The sequence below is a fragment of the Muntiacus reevesi genome, chromosome X, assembly GCF_963930625.1.
Source record: "Muntiacus reevesi chromosome X, mMunRee1.1, whole genome shotgun sequence".
Classification (NCBI taxonomy): domain Eukaryota; kingdom Metazoa; phylum Chordata; class Mammalia; order Artiodactyla; family Cervidae; genus Muntiacus; species Muntiacus reevesi.
Window position 1 is genome coordinate 51216268 of NC_089271.1, and position 20984 is coordinate 51237251.

Below are 20984 nucleotides of genomic sequence, written 5' to 3' on the forward strand. Positions count from 1 at the left end.
GAGGAGCTGTGTCCTGGGTTGTAGTTCCCAGAAGACTCCAAATCCAACTTAAACTCACATCTCTCCTTTTATATGCTTTTCTTTAAGTAGACACTACTCTAGCTCACAGCTCTCCTTTAGCTCAGAGGCTTCACCCCTCTCCCCCAGAGCCTACAGCCTGCACCCTGGGACACAGAGCCCCACATCTTTCCCTCTGGGCTGCTGTGTTGGCATTTGCACTGAGTCTCTGTTCAGTGAACCCCAAGGGAGAGAGGCCTCCAGTCCTGCAGTCCCTGCAGTCTGCATTCACCAGCATGTCATCCTGAGGAAGGCAGATTCATCCTAGGGGTGGCGATTGCCTGAGAGCTGAGGAGTTCTGAAATTGATTTCCCATGTCTGGGTCCTCAGAATGGACTTAACTGATGCTGGTCACCTCTGGTCGTGTTGACTTTGTATTGTGCCCCACGGGAGGGTCAGAGTGAATCCCAGATCCACAGAACGAGTCCCAGGGACCTGGTCCTCTCTGTCATGTCTTAGCACACACGGTGCGCTCCTGAATTCTGGAGATAGGAGAGGTCTTCCCCTCACTGTGCCTGTGACAGCTCCCTTACATCCCTCTAGTCATCTGTCATTTTCCAGAGTCCCTCTCCTGGTGACAGCTGCCACAAATCCTCTCTATCCCCAAATCCCCACCCTCTTCCCTCACCTTCCACCAGGCCTCCCTCCCACTCCAGGAGCCTCTTTAGCCCCTCCCCTAGCCCTGCTCACAGGGCCTCAGTTACATCCTCACCCCATTTGTGGCCTCTCACCCAGCACCCACACTGCCTCAGACGATCCCCTGAGGACCTTGCCTGCTCCCTGCATTCTGCAGGACACCTCTCTCCTGCCCACACACAGGTGTCTGTCTTAAAGTCCTGGTGAGGGCTGAACTGAAAATCTCTCTAGGATCCAGGGGAAATCCAGACCCAGACCACGTGTCCAAGGCACTTCCCTCAGGGGTTGGTGGAAATGGAGGGGGTCTCTGAGAGAAAGAGCTGAACTCAAGGATCCTGGACTCACCCCTCATCCTGCAAGAGTGACAGGGTTTTCTTCAAGTGAGATGGCACCTTAGAAGTGCTTAGGACACTGCAACTCAGACGATTGATTGCCTAAAACTCAGAGATGCGCCCACGGTTGCCAGCTGACTCCTAGAGTGACCTCACTAAAGCAGCACTGAGTGGGGAAGCGTCTCCAGCCTGTTTACTGGGCAGTGAACACTCCTGGAGACTGGGTTCCACTGGTCCTCCAGTGCTCAGGCCCAAGACCCCACTGTAAACTCTTGCCCATCAACCTCAGCTTCTGATTCTGTGAGCCCTGGTCTGATCTGGGCTCTCTGTCCCTGTACCCCGTGAGAGCCTGAGGCTGTGTTTTCCACGTGGGCTCCCCAGAGTGGTCTGGGATTCCTTGCCTCCCAAGCCACACAACCAATGACTGCTGCTTGTGTATTCAAATCCGCAGGGAGTGGGCATGGGCAAAATGGGGCTGGAGCATCCTCCTGAACATCTGAGAAAGGGGACTCCCCTCAGTCCAGATTTTAGGCCTGAGTCGCCAGGGTAGCATCCTCCCCATCTGTGTCAAAGGCTGCGGTTGGTCACCCTGGGCAGTGGTGGACGGTTTGTCCTTCCATCCACAGTACTTGCATTGTTACCCAATGAAACCTTCTCCCCTGTAGTACCTTCTACTTCCTGTGGTTGTGCTTCCCATCTCTGTAGCCACAATGATGTGTTTGTCTCACACCTCACCCTTCAACACCCCCAGGAGGTGAGACCCCCATGGGGAGCCATTTTTCACTCAGGCTTGTTGATCCTGGCTGGGACCGGACTATTTGCATTTCTACCCATGCTCAGCCTCCGTCCTACACAACTGGTGAACTCCAGGATGAGCAAAGGTCGAAGCATCCTGTTCACTGCAGCAGAGTGTCTGGTTCCAGAATATGTGACGAGGTAGTAAACAAGCTTTACTTCTCCTGCTTTACTGATGGACATCAGCTTTGCTGATGGACAGCATTTTGGCAGCATCTATGAAAGTGAAAAATCCTTACAAAATCCTTGTCCTTGTTGACTTAATATTAAGAATCAATTAAGTTAATATACCACATCAGTAGAATAAGGGCAAAAAGCCACATTCTCATCTCTATAGCTACCTAAAAAGCACTGGACAAAATCAGCATCCGTTCAAGATAAAAAGACTCAAACTAGAAGGAGAAGGCAGCATGTTCAATCCAATATAAAACATCTATGAAAAGCCCACAGCTATCAACATACTTAATGGTAAAAGGCAGAAGTACTTCCCCTGAAAATCATCAGCAATAGAAGGATATCATCTCTTACCACTTCTTTTTTTTCTCCTTTTTGTAGCTTGATGGAATTGAAAAAACAGGGATTTTTTTTGTTTTTTTTTCATTTATTTTTATTAGTTGGAGGCTAATTACTTCACAATATTGCAGTGGGTTTTGTCATACATTGACATGAATCAGCCATGGAGTTACATATATTCCCCATTCCGATCCCCCGTACCACCTCCCTCTCTACCCGATCCCTCTGGGTCTTCCCAGTGCACCAGGCCCGAGCACTTGTCTCATGCATCCAGCCTGGGCTGGTGATCTGTTTCACTATAGATAATATACATGCTGTTCTCTCGAAACATCCCACCCTCGCCTTCTCCCACAGAGTCCAAAAGTCTGTTCTGCACATCTGTGTCTCTTTTTCTGTTTTGCATATAGGTTTATCATTACCATCTTTCTAAATTCCATATATATGTGTTAGTATGCTGTAATGTTCTTTATCTTTCTGGCTTACTTCACTCTGTATAATGGGCTCCAGTTTCCTCCATCTCATTAGAACTGATTCAGATGAATTCTTTTTAATGGCTGAGTAATATTCCATGTTGTATATGTACCACAGCTTCCTTATCCATTCATCTGCTGATGGGCATCTAGGTTGCTTCCTTGTCCTGGCTATTATAAACAGTGCTGCGATGAACATTGGGGTGCATGTGTCTCTTTCAGATCTGGTTTCCTCAGTGTGTATGCCCAGAAGTGGTATTGCTGGGTCATATGGCAGTTCTATTTCCAGTTTTTAAAGAAATCTCCACTCTGTTCTCCATAGTGGCTGTGCTAGTTTGCATTCCCACCAACAGTGTAACAGGGTTCCCTTTTCTCCACACCCTCTCCAGTATTTATTGCTTGTAGACTTTTGGATAGCAGCCATCCTGACTGGCGTGTAATGGTACCTCATTGTGGTTTTGATTTGCATTTCTCTGATAATGAGTGATGTTGAGCATCTTTTCATGTGTTTGTTAGCCATCTGTATGTCTTCTTTGGAGAAATGTCTGTTTAGTACTTTGACCCATTTTTTGATTGGGTCATTTATTTTTCTGGAATTGAGCTTCAGGGTTTGCTTGTATATTTTTGAGATTAATGCTTTGTCTGTTGCTTCATTTCCTGTTATTTTCTCCCATTCTTAGGGCTGTCTTTTCACATTGCTTATAGTTTCCTTTAGTGTGCAAAAGTTTTTAAGTTTCATTAGGCCCCAGTTGTTTGTTTTTGCTTTTATTTCCAGTATTCTTGGAGGTGGGTCATAGAGGATCCTGCTGTGATTTATGTCGGAGAGTGTTTTGCCTATGTTCTCCTCTAGGAGTTTTATAGTTTCTGGTCTTACATTTTGATCTTTAATCCATTTTGAGTTTATTTTTGTGTATGGTGTTAGAAAGTGTTCTAGTTTCATTCTTTTACAAGTGGTTGATCAGTTTTCCCAGCACCACTTGTTAAAGAGGTTGTCTTTTGTCCATTGTGTATCCTTGCCTCCTTTGTCGATGATAAGGTGTCCATTGGTACGTGGATTTACCTCTGGGCTTTCTATTCTGTTCCATTGATCTACATTTCTGTCTTTGTGCCAGTACCATGCTGTCTTGATGACTGTGGCTTTGTAGTAGAGCCTGAAGTCAGGCAGGTTGATTCCTTCAGTTCCATTCTTCTTTCTCAAGATTGCTTTGGCTATTCGAGGTTTTTTGTATTTCCGTACAAATTGTGAAATTATTTGTTCTAGTTCTGTGAAAAATACCGTCGTTAGCTTGATAGGGATTGCATTGAATCAATCGATTGCTTTGGGTAGTATAGTAATTTTGACAATATTGATTCTTCCAATTCATGAAAGCGGCATATTTCTCCATCTCTTTGTGTCCTCTTTGATTTCTTTCATCAGTGTTTTATAGTTTTCTATATATTGGTCTTTCATTTCTTTAGGTAGATATACGCCTAAGTATTTTATTCTTTTTGTTGCAATGGTGAATGGTACTGTTTCCTTAATTTCTCTTTCTGTTTTCTCATTGTCCGTGTATAGGAATGCAAGGGATTTCTGTGTGTTAATTTTATATCCTGCAACATTACTGTATTCATTGATTAGCTCTAGTAATTTCTGGTAGAGTCTTTAGGGTTTTCTATATAGAGGATCATGTCGTCTGCAAACAGTGACAATTTTACTTCTTCTTTTCCTATCTGGATTCCTTTGATTTCTTTTTCTGCTCTGATAGCAGTGGCCAACACTTCCAAAACTCTGTTGAATAGTAGTGGTGAGAGTGGGCACCCTTGTCTTGTTCCTGACTTTAAGGGAAATGCTTTCAGTTTTTTACCATTGAGGATCATGTTTGCTGTGGGTTTGTCATATATAGCTTTTATTATGTTAAGGTGTGTCCCTTCTATTCCTGCTTTCCGGAGAGTTTTTATCATAAATGCATGTTGAATTTTGTCAGGCTTTCTCTGAATCTATTGAGATAATCATATGGTTTTTATCTTTCAATTTGTTAATGTGGTGTATTACATTGATTGATTTGCAGATATTAAAGAATCCTTGCATTCCTGGGATAAAGCCCACTTGGTCATGATGTATGATCTTTTAAATATGTTGTGGGATTCTGTTTGCTGAAATTTTGTTAAGAATTTTTGCATCTGTGTTCATCAGTGTTATTGACCTGTAGTTTTCTTTATTTGTGGCATCTTTGTCTGGTTTTAGAATTAGGGTGATGTTGGCCTCATAGAATGAGTTTGGAAGTTTACCTTCTTCTGCAATTTTCTGGAAGAGTTTGAGTAAGATAGGTGTTAGCTCTTCTCTAAATTTTTGGTAGAATTCATCTGTGAAGTCATCTGGCCCTGGGCTTTTGTTTGCTGGAAGATTTCTGATTACAGTTTCGATTTCCTTGCTTGTGATGGCTCTGTTAAGATCTTCTATTTCTTCCTGGTTCAGGTTTGGAAAGTTATACTTTTCTAAGAATTTGTCCATTTCTTCCAAGTTGTCCATTTTATTGGCATAGAGCTGCTGGTAGTAGTCTCTTATGATCCTTTGTATTTCTGTGTTATCTGTTGTGATCTCTCCATTTTCGTTTCTAATTTTGTTGATTTGGTTCTTCTCCCTTTGTTTCTTGATGAGTCTGGCTAAAGGTTTGTCAATTTCATTTACTTTTCAAAAAACCAGATTTCGGCTTTGTTGATTTTTGCTATGATCTCTTTTGTTTGTTTTGCATTTATTTCTGCCCTAATTTTTAATATTTCTTTCCTTCTACTAACCCTGGGATTCTTCATTTCTTCCTTCTCTAGTTGCTGTAGGTGTAGAGCTAGGTTATTTATTTGACTTTTTTTGTTTGTTTCTTAAGGTAAGCCTGTAATGCTATGATCCTTCCCCTTAGCACTGCTTTTACAGTGTCCCATAGGTTTTGGGTTGTGTTTTCATTTTAGTTCGTTTCTATGCATATTTTGATTTCTTTTTTGATTTCTTCTATGATTTGTTGGTTATTCATCAGTGTATTATTTAGCCTCCTTATGTTGAAATTTTTAAATTTTTTTTTTCCTGTAATTGAGATCTAATCTTACTGCATTGTGGTCAGCAAAGATGACTAAAATGATTTCAGTTTTTTTAAATATACTAAGGTTAGATTTATGGCCCAGGATGTGATCTATTCTGTAGAAGGTTCCATGTGCACTTGAGAAAAAGGTGAAGTTGATTGTTTTGGTGTGAAATGTCCTATAGATATCAATTAGGTCTAGCTGGTCCATTGTGTCATTTAAAGTTTGTGTTTCCTTGTTAATTTTCTGTTTAGTTGATCTATCCATAGGTGTGAGTGGGGTATTAAATTCTCCCACTATTATTGTGTTATTGTTAATTTCCCCTTTCATACTCGTTAGCATTTGCCTTACATATTGAGGTGCTCCTATGTTGGGTGCATATATATTTATAATTGTTATATCTTCTTCTTGGATTAATCCTTTGATCATTATGTAGTGTACTTCTTTGTCTCTTTTCACAGTCTTTATTTTAAAGTCTATTTTATCTGATATGAGTATTGCAACTCCTGCTTTCTTTTGGTCTCCGTTTGCGTGAAATATTTTTTTGAAGCCCTTCACTTTCAGTCTGTATGTGTCCATTGTTTTGAGGTGGGTCTCTTTTAGACAGCATATATAGGGGTCTTGCTTTTGTATCCATTCAGCCAGTCTCTGTCTTTTGGTTGAGGCATTCAACCCATTTACATTTCAGGTAATTATTGATAGGTATGGTCCTGTTGCCATTTAGTTTGTTGTTTTGGCTTCACGTTTATACAACCTTTCTATGTTTCCTGTCTAGAGAAGATCCTTTAGCATTTGTTGAAGAGCTGGCTTGGTGGTGCTTAATTCTCTCAACTTTTGCTTGTCTGTAAAGCTTTTGAATTCTCCTTCATATCTGAATGAGATCCTTGCTGGGTACATTAATCTGGGTTGTAGGTTATTCTCTGTCATTACTTTAAGTATGTCCTGCCATTCCCTCCTGACCTGAAGAGTTTCTATTGATAGATCAGCTATGATCCTTATGGGAATCCCCTTGTGTGTTATTTGTTGTTTCTCCCTTGCTGCTTTTAATATTTGTTCTTTGTGTTTGGTCTTTGTTAATTTGACTAATATGTGTCTTGGGGTGTTTCGCCTTGGATTTATCCTGTTTGGGACTCTCTGGGTTTCTTGGACTTGTGTCACTATTTCCTTCCCCATTTTGGGGAATTTTTTCAGCTATTATCTCCTTGAATATCTTCTCATGGCCTTTCTTTTTGTCTTCTTCTTCTGGTACTCCTATGAGTCGAATGTTGGGGCATTTCACATTGTCCCATAGGTCCCTGAGATTGTCCTCATTTCTTTTAATTCTTTTTTCCTCTCTGTTCATTTATTTCCGCCATTTTATCATCTACCTCACTTATCCTATCTTCTGCCTCCGTTATTCTACTGTTGGTTCCCTCCAGAGTGTTTTTGATCTCGTTTATTGCATTATTCATTTTTTTAATTGACTCTTTTTTATTTCTTCTAGGTCCTTGTTAAACATTTCTTGCATCTTCTCAATCCTTATCTCCACACTATTTATCTGTAACTCCATTTTGTTTTCAAGATTTTGGATCATTTTTATTATCATTATTTTAAAATTCTTTTTCAGGTAGATTCCCTATCTCCTCCTCTTTTGTTTGGCTTGGTGGGCATTTTTCATGTTCCTTTACCTGCTGGGTATTTTTCTGCCTTTTCATCTTATTTAGATTGCTCTGTTTGGCATGGCCTTTCTGTATTCTGATGATCTATGGTTCCTTTTTATTGTGGAGATTTCTCTCAGTGGGTGGGGTTGGACGACTGGCTTGTCAAGGTTTCCTGGTTAGGAAAGCTTGCGTCGGTCTTCTGGTGCGTGGAACTGGATTTCTTCTCTCTGGAGTGCAATATCGTGTCCAGTAGTGAGTTTTGAGATGGATCTATGTGTTTGGTGTGACTTTCGGCAGCCTGTATGTTGATGCTCAGGGCTATGTTCCTGCGTTGCTGGAGAATTTGCATGGTTGTCTTGCTCTGGAAATTATTGACTCTTGGGTGGTGGTTGGTTTCAGTGTAGGTATGGAGGCTTTTGGATGATCTCTTATTACTTAATATTCCCTGTGGTCAGGAGTTTTCTGGTGTTCTCAGGTTTTGGGCTTAAGTCTCCTGCCTCCGGATTTCAGTCTTATTCTTCCAGTAGTCTCAAGACTTCTCCAACTATACAGCACTGATAATAAAACTTCTAGGTTAATGGTGAAAAGATTCTCCACAGTGAGGGACACCCAGAGAGGTTCACAGAGTTACATGAAGAAGAGGAGAGGGAGGAGGGAGATAGAGATGAGCAGGAGGAGAAAAGGGGGGACTCAAGAGGAGAGAGACAGATCTATGCAATACTTTGTTCCCTAAGTGTTCTCTGTAGCCCAGAACACCCACAGAGATTCACAGAATTGGATTGAGAAGAGAAGGGTGTGGGAGGATATAGAGGTGACCTGGGGGAGAAAAAGGAGAGTCAAAAGGGGTAGAGAGTTATCATCACACTCCTGAGTAAAAATGGGTACTGAATATTAGATTCTTAAATGTCCAAAATTCGTATGAAATACTGAAAAACAAAGATTAAAAATCTAGAGTAGAGGTTAGACTCTTAAAAATACAATATTAAAAACAAAAACACAAAAAATTTAAGAAATATATATGAAGTTTACTTGAGAACTGACTTTTAATCTCCATTCCTAGTCATGAGACAGAAACAAGGAGTTGGATGATCTGTATCCGCCCTTTAATGACAAGGAGGAAGGTCTGTACTTGACCTTGTAGCAGGTAAACCCAGGAGTCACTGGATACTTTGGATGAGTCTTACCGAAGTCCGACGGGGAAGGGTGGTGCTTTGCATTAAGTCATTTTGGGGACACGAAAGTCTGCAGAGATTTCTTTTCTGTGGTTTTTATTAACAGCTCAGGTGAAGTTGAACTTTGTCAGCACGGTAAATATGAGCATCTTTCATGCCAGTCCCAGTAGATAAGTATATAGGCAGAGAGGTTTGAACTCTCCTCACCTTTTAAAATTAGATTATAATTGCTTTAAATGTTGTGCTAATTATTGCTGTAGTAAAAGGGTGAATCAGCTATAAGTGTATACATATATCCCCTCCCTCTTGAACATCTCTTCCAACCCCCAACCCCACCCCTCTAGGTCATTACAGAGCACCAAACTAAGCTTCCTGTGCTATACAGAAGCTTACCACTAGCTATCTATTTTACACATGGTAATCTGTATATTTCAGTGCTACTCTCTCAATTCACTCCATTCTCTGCTTGCCTGCTGTGTCCATAATTCTCTTGTCCATGTCTGAGACTGTAATCTTGCCATGCAAATAGGTTCATCACTACCGTTTTTCTAAATTTCACATATATGCCACCCCCATTACCAGCAGAGCTTAAGATGAACTATGATCGAATGTAGAGAAAATGTTGGTCTCAAGTCCTCTTGCAGGACCACTAGTTGTCATTCTTCTTAAAAACATTCAGGTACTGGACTGTATCTGCTCAGTTAAGCAAAAGTTTGATTTCTTGCTACCTTTGCAGTCTGATTAGCAGGTTGCCCATGATGCCAATCACAGTCTGCTTTAATACTCAGTAATGAAATCATTCTGTTTCTATTCTCCATTTGTGGAGAAGATGTCCTGGGCTTTCAGGAGACTGTACTTTTAATTTTCCAAGTTTGCTGATGAGGATGGGATGGCCTGAACGTTCCTGAACTGAGCAAACCAGTGAAGGTGAATTATAAAGTGCCCCCCCCTCTTAGCACTTTGCTCTTTTCTAATACGACCTGGATGGATCTCACTCTCCAAATTCTAGATTTTCTTTTTGAGTAAGCACGCATAATACAGGACATAAAAATCCATCAGGGTCACCATCAGTTTTAATGGTGGGAAAGATGGGAAGCCCAGATGTTGCCTGCAGATCTTCTCTCTTGAATGGCCAACACAGCTCTATATGACATTCGGAAGGGCATCCATTTGAAAGGAAAATGCAGGCTTATATTGGCCTGAGCATGCTTCCATTAATTTGAATGAATTAACATATATGGTGGTTTTTAGAAGAACCTCTTACACAGGTTTCCCTGGTGGTTCAGATGGTAAAGAATCTGCTAGCAATGCAGGAGACCTGGGTTTGATCCCTGGGTCAGGAAGATCCCCTGGAGAAGGGAATGGAAACCCACTCCAGTATTCTTGCCTGGAGAATCCCATGGACAGAGGAACCTGGCAGGCTGGGGTCCATGGTGTTGCAAAGAGGTGGACCTGACTGGTCGACTAACACTTGCACTTTCATCCCCAGCAAAGGAATTACTTGTGTTTACAGGATGAATATCAACCTAGGGAAAAGGTTAAACATTATTTGGGAAGATGTAGGAAAATGAAAGAGGGATGGGAGAATTAAAGTCACTTTCTCTTTCTCCAAACCCTCCTCCTACTTTCTCTGCTGCCTCCCTTTATTTTGGTCCCTTTCCATGGCATCTCTTCATCTTCACACCTCAATCCGACTTCTAGTAAGGGTTAAACGATGATCTTCAAGATAGGCGTTTAAGTAGATTTCCCTGCAAAGAAGAACAAGGAGACAGTAATGAATTATCTGCCCTGTGTGAGATGTATGTGTCTCATGCCCTAGCTGTGATTCCATTTCAGGCTTAGCCTAGATCTTGACCTTCAAGAGCATTTTCTTATCTACAAACTATATAGCCAGGAAAGCAGAGATGATAAAACAATACTATTAAGGAGTAACTGGGAAATTTAATAAAAGCCTGTGTCCACACCCCACCTCCCATGGTGGCTACAGGATGGAGAGTGGTTGCAGCAGTCACTGGAATAGACAAACAAAAGTGGCATTAGGCTGAAAAACACAATATGGGAAAGGAAACCCAAGAGTCGTCTAATTCTACATTTTTCCTGACTCAATGACAAGACAGTTAGCCTTCCCTTACCACTTTGCCAATAAAACTGGTGCCATTAAGTGACTACCCAGACTTGAAACAGCACAAATCTACATGCTGTTCAACTTCTGTACATTATTCACTGAGGGATTCTTTTCCTGGGCCTGGGAAATACCCACAGAAGTTTGCACAAGTACCTGGCAGTGTGTTTTCAGTTTACAGCCCCAAACATGGGATGTGCCCTTATAGCTGCACAGAATTCTGCATGCAGCAGGCTTTGGTTGTTTGATGGAGCAGGCATGTCAGGACCGGAAAGTAACCCACCATATCAGGGGGAAAGGTGGGCAAAAGACTCAGACTGTATGCCACATCCCACAACCATGGAAGAACTAATGGCTTGAGGGACCCACTGAGAGGCCTGCAGGTGGCCATAGTTGAAGCCCTTTGAAGAAAAGTGAACTAGGAGAAATCACAGCAGTGTATCCAGAAGACTAGTGATTTCTTTGGTGATTTTCATTGGCGGTTTGTTGAGGCTTTCCCACAACTTACCAGCATGGATCCAGAGGCAGTTCAAAATCACACACTAGTCCTATCTACATTTGTTTCAACCTAGAACAGATTATTACATAAAACTTAGCAGCAGCTGCTCAATTTGGGGGCATGCTAGAGAAGAAAGAAGGAGAAAAGGAGCAGTTAAACATCGCTGTGTTAGCCCCTTGGTTACACTTATTTTCTAAGGGAAGAACCCCTACTCTGGACATGTGAAGGGAGCCAAGTTAGGTGGGAAGACCATATGTCATTATTACATTATGAAAAGACACTGGAAGAGGGACTGGAGAGAGAGAGACTCCTGAGAATGCAGACCCTGCAGGAAAAAGGGAGTCAGGAAAGCCCAGGAAGAAACCCTCAGGTAGGGAATAATAGGCAAAAGACTCAAAGTCAACAGATTGAGGGAATCTTGGAGGTGGAAACTGGTGAAACACAAGTTTCAATAACTTGTTCTGAGGCTAATCTATGCTTGTCTTTTTTTGGTAAATATTCATGCTGCAGAAGACTCTTGAGAGCCCCTTGGTCTACAAGGAGATCAAACCAGCGAATCCTAAAGGAAATCATCAATGAATATTCATTGGAAGGACTGATGATGAAGCTGAAGCTTCAAAGGCATGGTGTGGACAGGATCAGAAGCAAGGTGGGCAAGATCAAGGGCAGGATGTGGGTGGGCTCAGAGGCAAAAGTGGGTGAATTTGGGGCAGGGTTTGTATGAGGAGCCGCCAGGGAAGCCCACTTGGGTGGGATTGGGAGAAAGTATGGCCTGGGGTCAGGGTGAAACCACCCTTCTCTTCATCTTTAGCACCTTACTTTCAATCTTTCCCCAGAGCCACAAGGCTCTTCTGTGATGTTTACAACCCACAGAGTAAGAGGTACTATAAGCAACTCCCGGTGTTAGGCCCCGAGCACTCAATGGACCCCAAGGTGAGACTTCTCCTTCTCTATCTCATGAGCTTCCATTTCCCCTCCCCTTTCTCCCTACCTGACCACCTTCTTCTTCTGGTGCTCTGCTCCTCAGTATAACCATCCCCTGTTCCTCCTGTCTCCTTGCTTGCTCATCTACTTTCTTTTCCCAGCCCCTGCCTGACATTCCACCCCAACCATCCCTGAAAGGCCACCCTCAATTCCTCTCTTTTGAATTTCTGATTTCCCTTCATTTTTTTTATTCTTCCTCCCTGACTTCCCCAGTCACCTTCTGCCTGCTTCTCATCTCCAAAATCCCTTCTTCTTTGTTTGATCAGCCCTCATTCCTCCACACTCCTGACCCCATTCCTCACCTCCTCTATGTTTTACCAACTCCATTCATCTACTGTGGTCCAGCTAGTAAAAAATCCACATGCAATCTGGGAGACCTGTGTTCAATCCTGGTTTGGAAATATCACCTGGAGAAGGTAAAGGCTACCTACTCCAGTATTCTGGCCTAGAAAATTCCATGGGTCCATGGGGTTGCAAAGAGTTGGACATGACTAGGCGACTGTCACTCACATTCATGTACTTCTTCCTGTCAGACTTCCCCTCCATCCTTCCTCTCCTTCCTGTTTGATCTCTTTCTACTCTTCCATCCATCCTACCCGATCACACCCTTTCCTACATCCCAGCTTAACTTCGTCCTCCATCCTCCATGCTTGATCATACCCTCTTTGCCCCCTAGTAATCACTGAATTCCTCTCTTCCTTCCTGCTAGTTCATGTCCCATCCCTCTCCTTCTGCCTGACTGCCCTCCAATCCCCCTCTTCCTCTCATTTTACCTGTCTGATCCCCCTCTAACCACCCCCATCTGTACCTCATCATTCTTTCTGCCCAAGGTTCCAGATGATGAGGTGTGCAGTTGTCCGCTAGTGCACAATGTCTTTGAGGTCACTGAGGATTTCTGTCATCTCCCCAAATGCTTCCGCAACCTCCACTATTGCTGGGCGAAGCTGAGGCGTGCTGAGGTGGACCTAGAGTGTGTACGTGTGGTGGGTTACAAGGCTGAGTGTAGCTGAGGGGCAGCATGGGATCCTACAAGCCCCTTCTCGCACGTACCCCCATAGTTGCACAAGCTCGTTGAGCAGGAGCACAAGGTGCACACAGCCATTATGAATCGGACAGGGCTGCTGGCCCTGATGTTTCACCAAGCAACCCATCATGATCCACTCACCACTGACCTACGCTCCAGTGTAGACAGCGGTCCTATGCTTGATACCTGTTGCAAGGGAGACACTACGAATTTCTCACACACCCGTTCCTCTAACCATGTCTTTCTCAGGGCATCTCAAAGTTTCTCTGTGCTTCTCTGTTCCCCATTTAGTATCCTGTCTCTATGCTCCTTAAGGTGAACTGGTCTTTACAATTTCCCCATTTCTGTCCTTTCTCTTATCCCCTATCTCTCTCTTTCCTGAATCTGGGCAGGGCCAAAGGATCTGCCATGTGCTCATCTCCCACTGGCCAGAGTTTTGTTCAGAAACTTGAGATTAGCAAGACATTTTGGTATCTCCTGGTGGCCCCTAATCCAGTCTCTGTGCCCACAAACCCAATTCCAAACCTCCAGCGGTGGTGGGTGACAGTGCAGCTTCACTTGGGTGGCAGGCCCATTTGGAGTTGACTGAGAAGTGCTCCACACTCAGCTCAGTTTGTCCTTTTCTGTCAAGGGAGAGGTGAGGTTACAAAGTGGGTACCAGTGACCCTGAGTCCCCCATCCCAGGCCATCAGGTCTGTCACTGTCACCTGATTAGTGCACTTTGACCGACTTCTGTATAATTTTGGCATTCCCTAGGCCAGAGGTGCTGGAAAAATGTTGCAATGGAGGGAAAAGGTGATGATTCCATTTTGGGACACTGAGCAGAGTTCAAGGTGTCAATGCAATCGTGCCCTTGCCCCTGCCCATCTTGTTCCACCCCTCACCACACCACGAGGTCCCAGCCCTTCTGTCAGCCTTGGCCCCTGTCAGTGCAGTCCTGGTTTACGCACACGCCACTGCCCTCCCCAACCCCAACCCCAGATCTCTGATCCTGTCTTGTTCTCCTCTTCCCACTACCCTTCTCTGGGTCTACTCTCTCGAGCTGGTTCTGTCTACCTAATGCTGTAAGGTTGCCAGAAGAGGATGGGACCTCTGCCACATCTGCCTTTGCAAGGCCCTGCCAGGCCTGTGGAGGTGTGTCCAGTAAGGCTGCCTGTGGGGACTGGTATGCCGCAAATGAGAGACTTCAACTACTCTTCCTGTTCTTTTCCTACTCACTAGACTCTCGGAGATTTTTTTCTTTTTAAGAAATTTTCACTATTGTTTTTTCTGCATGGACTCAGATATTTCACCTACATATTTCAGGATGTTGCTCTAGAGTTACACCTCATATTCCACCATAACTAGTATATTAGTTATCTAAAGCACAACCTTGGAGAAGGAAATGGTAACCCACTCTGGTCTTCTTGCCTGGAGATTCCATGGTCAGAGGAGCTTGCCAGGTTACAGTCCATGGAGTCACAAGAGTCGGGCATGACTTAGTGACTAAACCACCACCACCACCACCAATGTGCTACGTATCTGGTGCCATATCTCCTTTTTTTATTCCCAATATTGTACTTTTTTCTTTAACTTGATCCTATTTTCTAGGAGCTAATCCATATAAATAATTATAAGCTTAAATTTTAGTTTTATTTATACTCCCTACATTGATATTTATGTAAACTTTCATTTTGTTAATTGCCACCTTGATTTTTTTGTCTTGTGTTTCATTTTTTATGTTTGCTTCATTTTGTTCTTTCTTGAACAGAATTCCTAACATTATTAATTTTGTTTTCCAGTCTATTATAGTAGTAAAGGATTTGAAACTATACACTTTTTTCTAATGCATCTATATCTCATAAACTCTGGTCTGAAGAGTGTAAGTTCAGAACTGATTTCTCACTCTGATTTTACCTATTGAGGATTGTTTCTTAGTTTCTAATTGGTTAAGCAGTTTTGGCTATCTTTCCTTTCTATATTTGTAATTATGCTTTTACTGTGATCAGAGAATGTAGCTTGTTGAATCTGAACTCAAAATATTACTCAAGATTTTCTTTGTGGCCCAGATTACTCAACTGAGTTTTGTAAAACTTTCAAGGATATAAGAAAATATATTTTCTGTTAGGTTCAGATTACTCAGTAGGACTTTTCTATCTAGTTTGACAGTTACTGCTTCTTTACTCTGACTTTTGTCTTTTTGTCTCTCCAGCCATTTTGTTATCAAAAGATAGAATAAATGTTGTAATATTTTAAAACAAATTTTTCTTTGTAGTTGTGCTTTTGTCAGGTAGAGGTGGGAAATCCTAAAGTAGGCATCTTAGGCTATTTTGCACAATGCCACTATGGGTTTTCTTTGTTTTGCTTGTTTAGTCCTTTTGAACTTGAATTTACTTTGCCAAGTACATCATCACTGCTTCTTTTATTTTTCAGCCACTAACCTTGTGTGTGGGTTCCCAGGTGAATCAGTGGTAAAGACTCCACCTGCAATGCAGGAGAGATGGGTTCGATCCCTGGGTTGGGAAGATCCCCTGGAGTAGGAAATGGCACTCCACGCCAGTATTCTTGCCTGAAAAATTCCATGGACAGAAGAGCCTGAGGACTACGGTTCAGGACTTGCAAAGAGTCAGACACAATTGAGCAACTGAGCATGCACAACCTTGTGTATCATTGCCTAAACCTTTTTTGTATTTTTCTTATTGATTAACATATACTTCTTTTCAACTACATATATGTTTTGCTCTCATTGCACACTTGTGTCTTCGAATTTAGTCCATTTAAATATATATAAATATGATAATCTTGTCCTTTGTATTCTAGTCTCCTTATTATCAATTTAATATTTCCTAAATGCAAATTGTTTCTTTTCTTCTTCCTAATACTTTGACGTTTCTGTTCATTTTTGCCCCTCCCCCTTACCTCATTAATGCTTTTTATGTTTACTAAATGTACAATTATATATTGTGTCACTTTTAACAGGCATGATTTATGTTTTCTCTATTTTTTGATCAGAATATAACTAACCTTTCTTGGTAGACAAATATATTTATCACCCATATTTGCCTCAGGATGATGAATAGTATTATTTTTGTGTTTTTCTAGAAATATTAAAGCTGCTCTTTTGAAGACTGTATTTTTCTTAGGTTAAGTCAATTCTGCTTCAAGAGAACTTACTTAGTGTTTGTATTCAAAGTTCCCAATTACTTTCTTTATGGATCATAATTTAAGTCTAGCTATATGAATGTGCAATTGCAGGTCTATGTTTTACCACAACAGTTATTGCTAACCATTGTTTTGCTCTCTTATTTTGAGATGTATCGTCTCATTCACCGTTCATTAATTTAGAATACTTCCTTAGGTGTTTTCATCAAATAGAGTAAGCTAGTGGAATAGTCTTCAAATTATTTAGTGTCTGAAACTGTTGTTCTTTTGCTCCAAGGAGTGTTTTCTTGGGAGTGGGTATAGGATCGCTGCATTAGAGTCCTTCTTTTTAACTACATTTTTATTTTTGTATGGGAGTATAGCATATTAACAATGTTGTGATAGTTTCAGCTGGAAAACAAAGGGACTCAGCCATACATATATATGTATCCAAGAGTCCTTCTTTATTGATGGCCTATGAGAAGTGGCTTCTGAGATGGCTCCCAAAGATCCCAGACTCCTGGTATTCAAGGCTTTGTGTAATTCCCTCCATTTGTGTGACTCACTTCTAAGCAGAAGCATACCTTTAATATTGAGGAGATGCCACCTTTGTGATTAGCTTACAAGAGATTGTAGCTTCTGTCTTGCTAACAGGCTCTCTTCCTTGTTGACTCAGTGAACCAACTTGCCATGTTGGGGAAGCCTATATAGCAGGGAACTCAGGATGGCCTTTGACAGTTAGTATGAAACTGAGGCTCTCAGTCCAAGAGCCCAAATGAACTGGATCCTGCAAACAACCACATAAATGAGCTTGGAAGAACATCCTTCCCCAGGTGAGCCTTCGGATGAGGCCCCAAGCCTAGCTGAGAGCTTGATTGCAGCCACATGAGAGACCCTGAAACAGAGGATCAAGCTATGCTGTGCCTAGGATTTTGACCCACATAAACTATGAGATAATCAGTGTGTGTTGTTTTAGACAATTAAGTTTATGGGAATTGGAGACAGGGACTAGCAGGTCAGTGATTTTGTGAAAGGTACTAGGTTGGTTTCTGAAATGAAAACCATAGCATCCATCAGGAAAGTCCAGTGTTTGGCTGCTCCATGAGTCCATTTTAGAAACTATGTGGGTCTTTAATTGGCAGTCTGGGAAGAAGGATACTTGAAAACCTGCATGGGATGTGGCACTGCTGTACTTGTGTTGGTTATTATTCAATGTTGTCATAGTCATCACTGTGGCTTAATAATATGAACAGGCTGGCCAAGCTAGTGATTAGGGGACTTTGAAGTGTCCTCTGGCAGTCCCTGTAGTCCATCCATGGGTGGATTCTGCTGGTCAGTGATTGATTGTCAGCGAGAGGAATCAGGGGTATAGTGCCAGGGATGTGAGGTGTGCAGAGATCAATTTTTTTGAGTTGGTCAGTCACTGGGGGACTTGGTGCACACCTGGATTCCAGTGTCTAAGAAAGGAGGGAGGATGAGTTTGAGTTTTTGCCTCTGTCAGAAGAGGGAAATTTAGGCAGGTTACTGTGGATGTGCACTGAAATATGCAGAAGCTCATTTTATGCCCACAAGATGTCCTCTTTCAGCCTGAGCATTTTGAAGATGATGGATAATAGGAATATTGTTTATTGGGAGCCAACCCAGTATGGGGTTCAGAATCACAGACTGACTTTGGAGTCAGCTGATCTTGGCTTCAGTATTTCCTGGTCTTTCTACTTGCTAGTAGTGGGACCTTAGGATAACGGACTTAACCTCACTGTGCTTCAATAGCTTCTGCTGTCAAATGGTTCTAATGATAATCATTGTCATGTAGCTGGCAAGGTTACAGTGAAAATTAAATGAGGAGCCTGTTATTGATCAGCAGGGCCTCAGGGCAGGGCAAGTGTGTCACAGGAGGGGCAGATTCCAGACTTGTTGTCCCGGAGATGAATCACCATCCCACCGCTGAGCGTAAGTACCACGTGGCTGGTGTCCCACATCTAGAGCCCTGCATATTTCAGTGAAAAATGTGATGTAGTTGATGGAGGAACGGTGGGATGAAGGGTGAGCCTCATAGCCTGGGAGAGGGGGAGGTCCAGGGTGTCTGCAGGCAGCAATGTCCAGGTAGGGGTGACCACCAGCCCCAGCCTGGGAGACACTGCCCCCTGATGTCCAGCACTCCCCACTGGCTCTGTGCAAATGCTCAGCTGATCACCACCAGATCTTCCATTTTCCTGATCCTTGGGGATTTGATAATTTTCCCTCTACCCTGATCTAGGACAGAAACTGCCCCCCCGTCCTTTTTTTGGAACTTAGAGGATGGCCAGGTCGTAGGGTGCGCACAGCCACTAGGGCCCTTCTAGTTCTTCCTCCTCTTCTCAAAGATGAATAAAGTGGCCTGAGAAGGTACATGAGTTGGCCAGGTTCCTGGGGTTGTGACAGTAATGGACTGGAGCCAGGTCTCCTGACTGTGTGTTCCACCCTCCCCACACTCCAGTCAAGACCAGCTTTCCCACTAAAAGTTCCCCTTGAATTTTTGCAAACACAGGAGGATGAGGGAGCCAGACCCTGCCCCATAGCTCCTTCTTCTGAGAGTCCTGAGTCTGCTGTCAACTCCGGGGACAGGCTGGTTGTCACAGGGGCTCAGTAAGACACTATATATTATAAATCTGCCTTACATAGTTTTGTTTATTATATGGATTTGAAATAGTTAAATGTATTTTATATTATTATATAAATTCATATATGCATATCAATATGTAAAAATGTATATTTATATATGATTATATAAAAATAGCTTTATTTTTGGAACAGGAAATCACACAGTCTAAGTAGAAAGAAGAAAATTAAAGTGACCTCTAACTCTACTATCACCTAACTATCAATTCTATTAACATTTTGATATTAATGGTTTCAGACATTTTTTCTGGGTATGTGCATGTGTGTCTGTTCATGAGTGTTTAATATGTCATTAATATATGCACACTTAGTTGATATGAAAACTAGAATTGCTTGTTTACCTTCATTTTTTGCTCTTTACACTAACTTAAACATTTCTCCATGTTGGCAAACTTTTTTTAATACAATTTGAGCAGTTGCGTAATATTGAGTTTTCACATGTATCATCAATTTTATAACCAATATACTGTTAATATAGGAATCATTTTAGGAATCAGTGAACTAAAATAGATTGAAATAGGTGAATTTAATTCAGATGACCATTATATCTAACACTGTGGGCAAGAATCCCTTAGAAGAAATGGAGTAGCCCTCATAGTCCATATAAGAGTCTGATATGCAGTAAGTGAATGAAGTCTCAAAAATGACAGAATAATCTCCGTTCATTTCAAGGCAAACCAGTCAGTATCAGAGTAATCCAAGTCTGTGCCCCAACCAGTAATGCTGAAGAGGCTGAAGTAGAACAGTTCTATGAAGACCTACAAGACCTTCTAGAACTAACACCCAAGAAAGATGTCCTTTTCATTATAGGGGACTGGAATGCAAAAGCAGGAAGTCAGGAGATACCTGGAGAAACAGGCAAATTTGGCCTTGAAGGAGAAAACAAAGGAGGGCAAATGCTAACAGTTTTGCCAAGAAAACGCACTGCTCATAGCAAACACACTCTTCCAACAACACAAGAGAAGACTCTACACATGGACATCACCAGATGGTCAATACCAAAAGCAGATTGATTATATTCTTTGCAGCCAAAGAAGGAGAAGCTCTATATGGTCAGCAAAAACAAGACCAGGAGCTGACTGTGCCTCAGATCATGAACTCCTTCTTGCCAAATTCAGACTTACACCGAAGAAACTAGGGAAAACCAATAGACCATTCAGGTTCGACCTGAATCAAATCCCTTACAATTATACAGTGGAAGTGACAGATAGATTCAAGGGATTCGATCTGATAGAGTGCCTGAAGAACTATGGACAGAGGTTCATGACATTGTACAGGAGGCACTGATCAAGAGCATGCCCAAGAAAAAGAAATGTAAAAAGGCAAAATGGTAGTCTGAGGAGGCCTTACACATAGCTGAGGAAAGAAAAGAAGCTAAAGGCAAAGGAGAAAAGGAAAGGTATACCCACTAGAATTCAGAGTTCCAAAGAATAGCAAGGAGAGATAAGAAAGCCTTCCTCAGTGATCAATGCAAAGAAATAGAGGAAAACAATAGAATGGGAACGACTAGAGATCTCTTCAAGAAAATTAGAAATACCAAGGGAACATTTCATGCAAAGATGGGCACAATAAAGAACAGAAATGGTATGGACCTAACAGAAGCAGAAGCTATTAAGAAGAGGTGGCAAGAATACACAGAAGAACTATACAAAAAAGATCTTCATGACCCAGATAACCACGATGATATGATCACTCACCTACAACCAGACATCCTGGAATGTGAAGTCAAGTGAACCTTAGGAAGCATCACTACGAACAAAGCTAGGGGAGGTGATGGAATTCTAGTTGAACTATTTCAAATCCTGAAAGATGACGCTGTGAAAGTGCTGCACTCAAATGCCAGCAAATTTGGAAACCTCAGCAGTGGCCACAGGACTGGAAAAGGTCAGTTTTCATTCCAACGCCAAAGAA

At 42.1% G+C, this 20984-nt stretch overlaps 1 long non-coding RNA gene across 5 annotated transcripts in view; it reads left to right on the forward strand.

Annotated features, from left to right (window-relative positions):
• LOC136153860 (uncharacterized) overlaps nt 1-19606 on the forward strand; it is a 198999-nt gene extending 179393 nt beyond the window's left edge. For 4 of the 5 annotated variants that reach the window (XR_010660438.1, XR_010660435.1, XR_010660437.1 and 1 more), the window contains 3 exons: nt 11798-11936; nt 12124-12220; nt 15708-19606. This is a non-coding gene — a long non-coding RNA (uncharacterized lncRNA). The remainder of the gene's footprint in view (nt 1-11797; nt 11937-12123; nt 12221-15707) is intronic. The other variant, XR_010660436.1, reaches the window with a different exon arrangement.
• Nucleotides 19607-20984: the final 1378 nt, after the last annotated feature.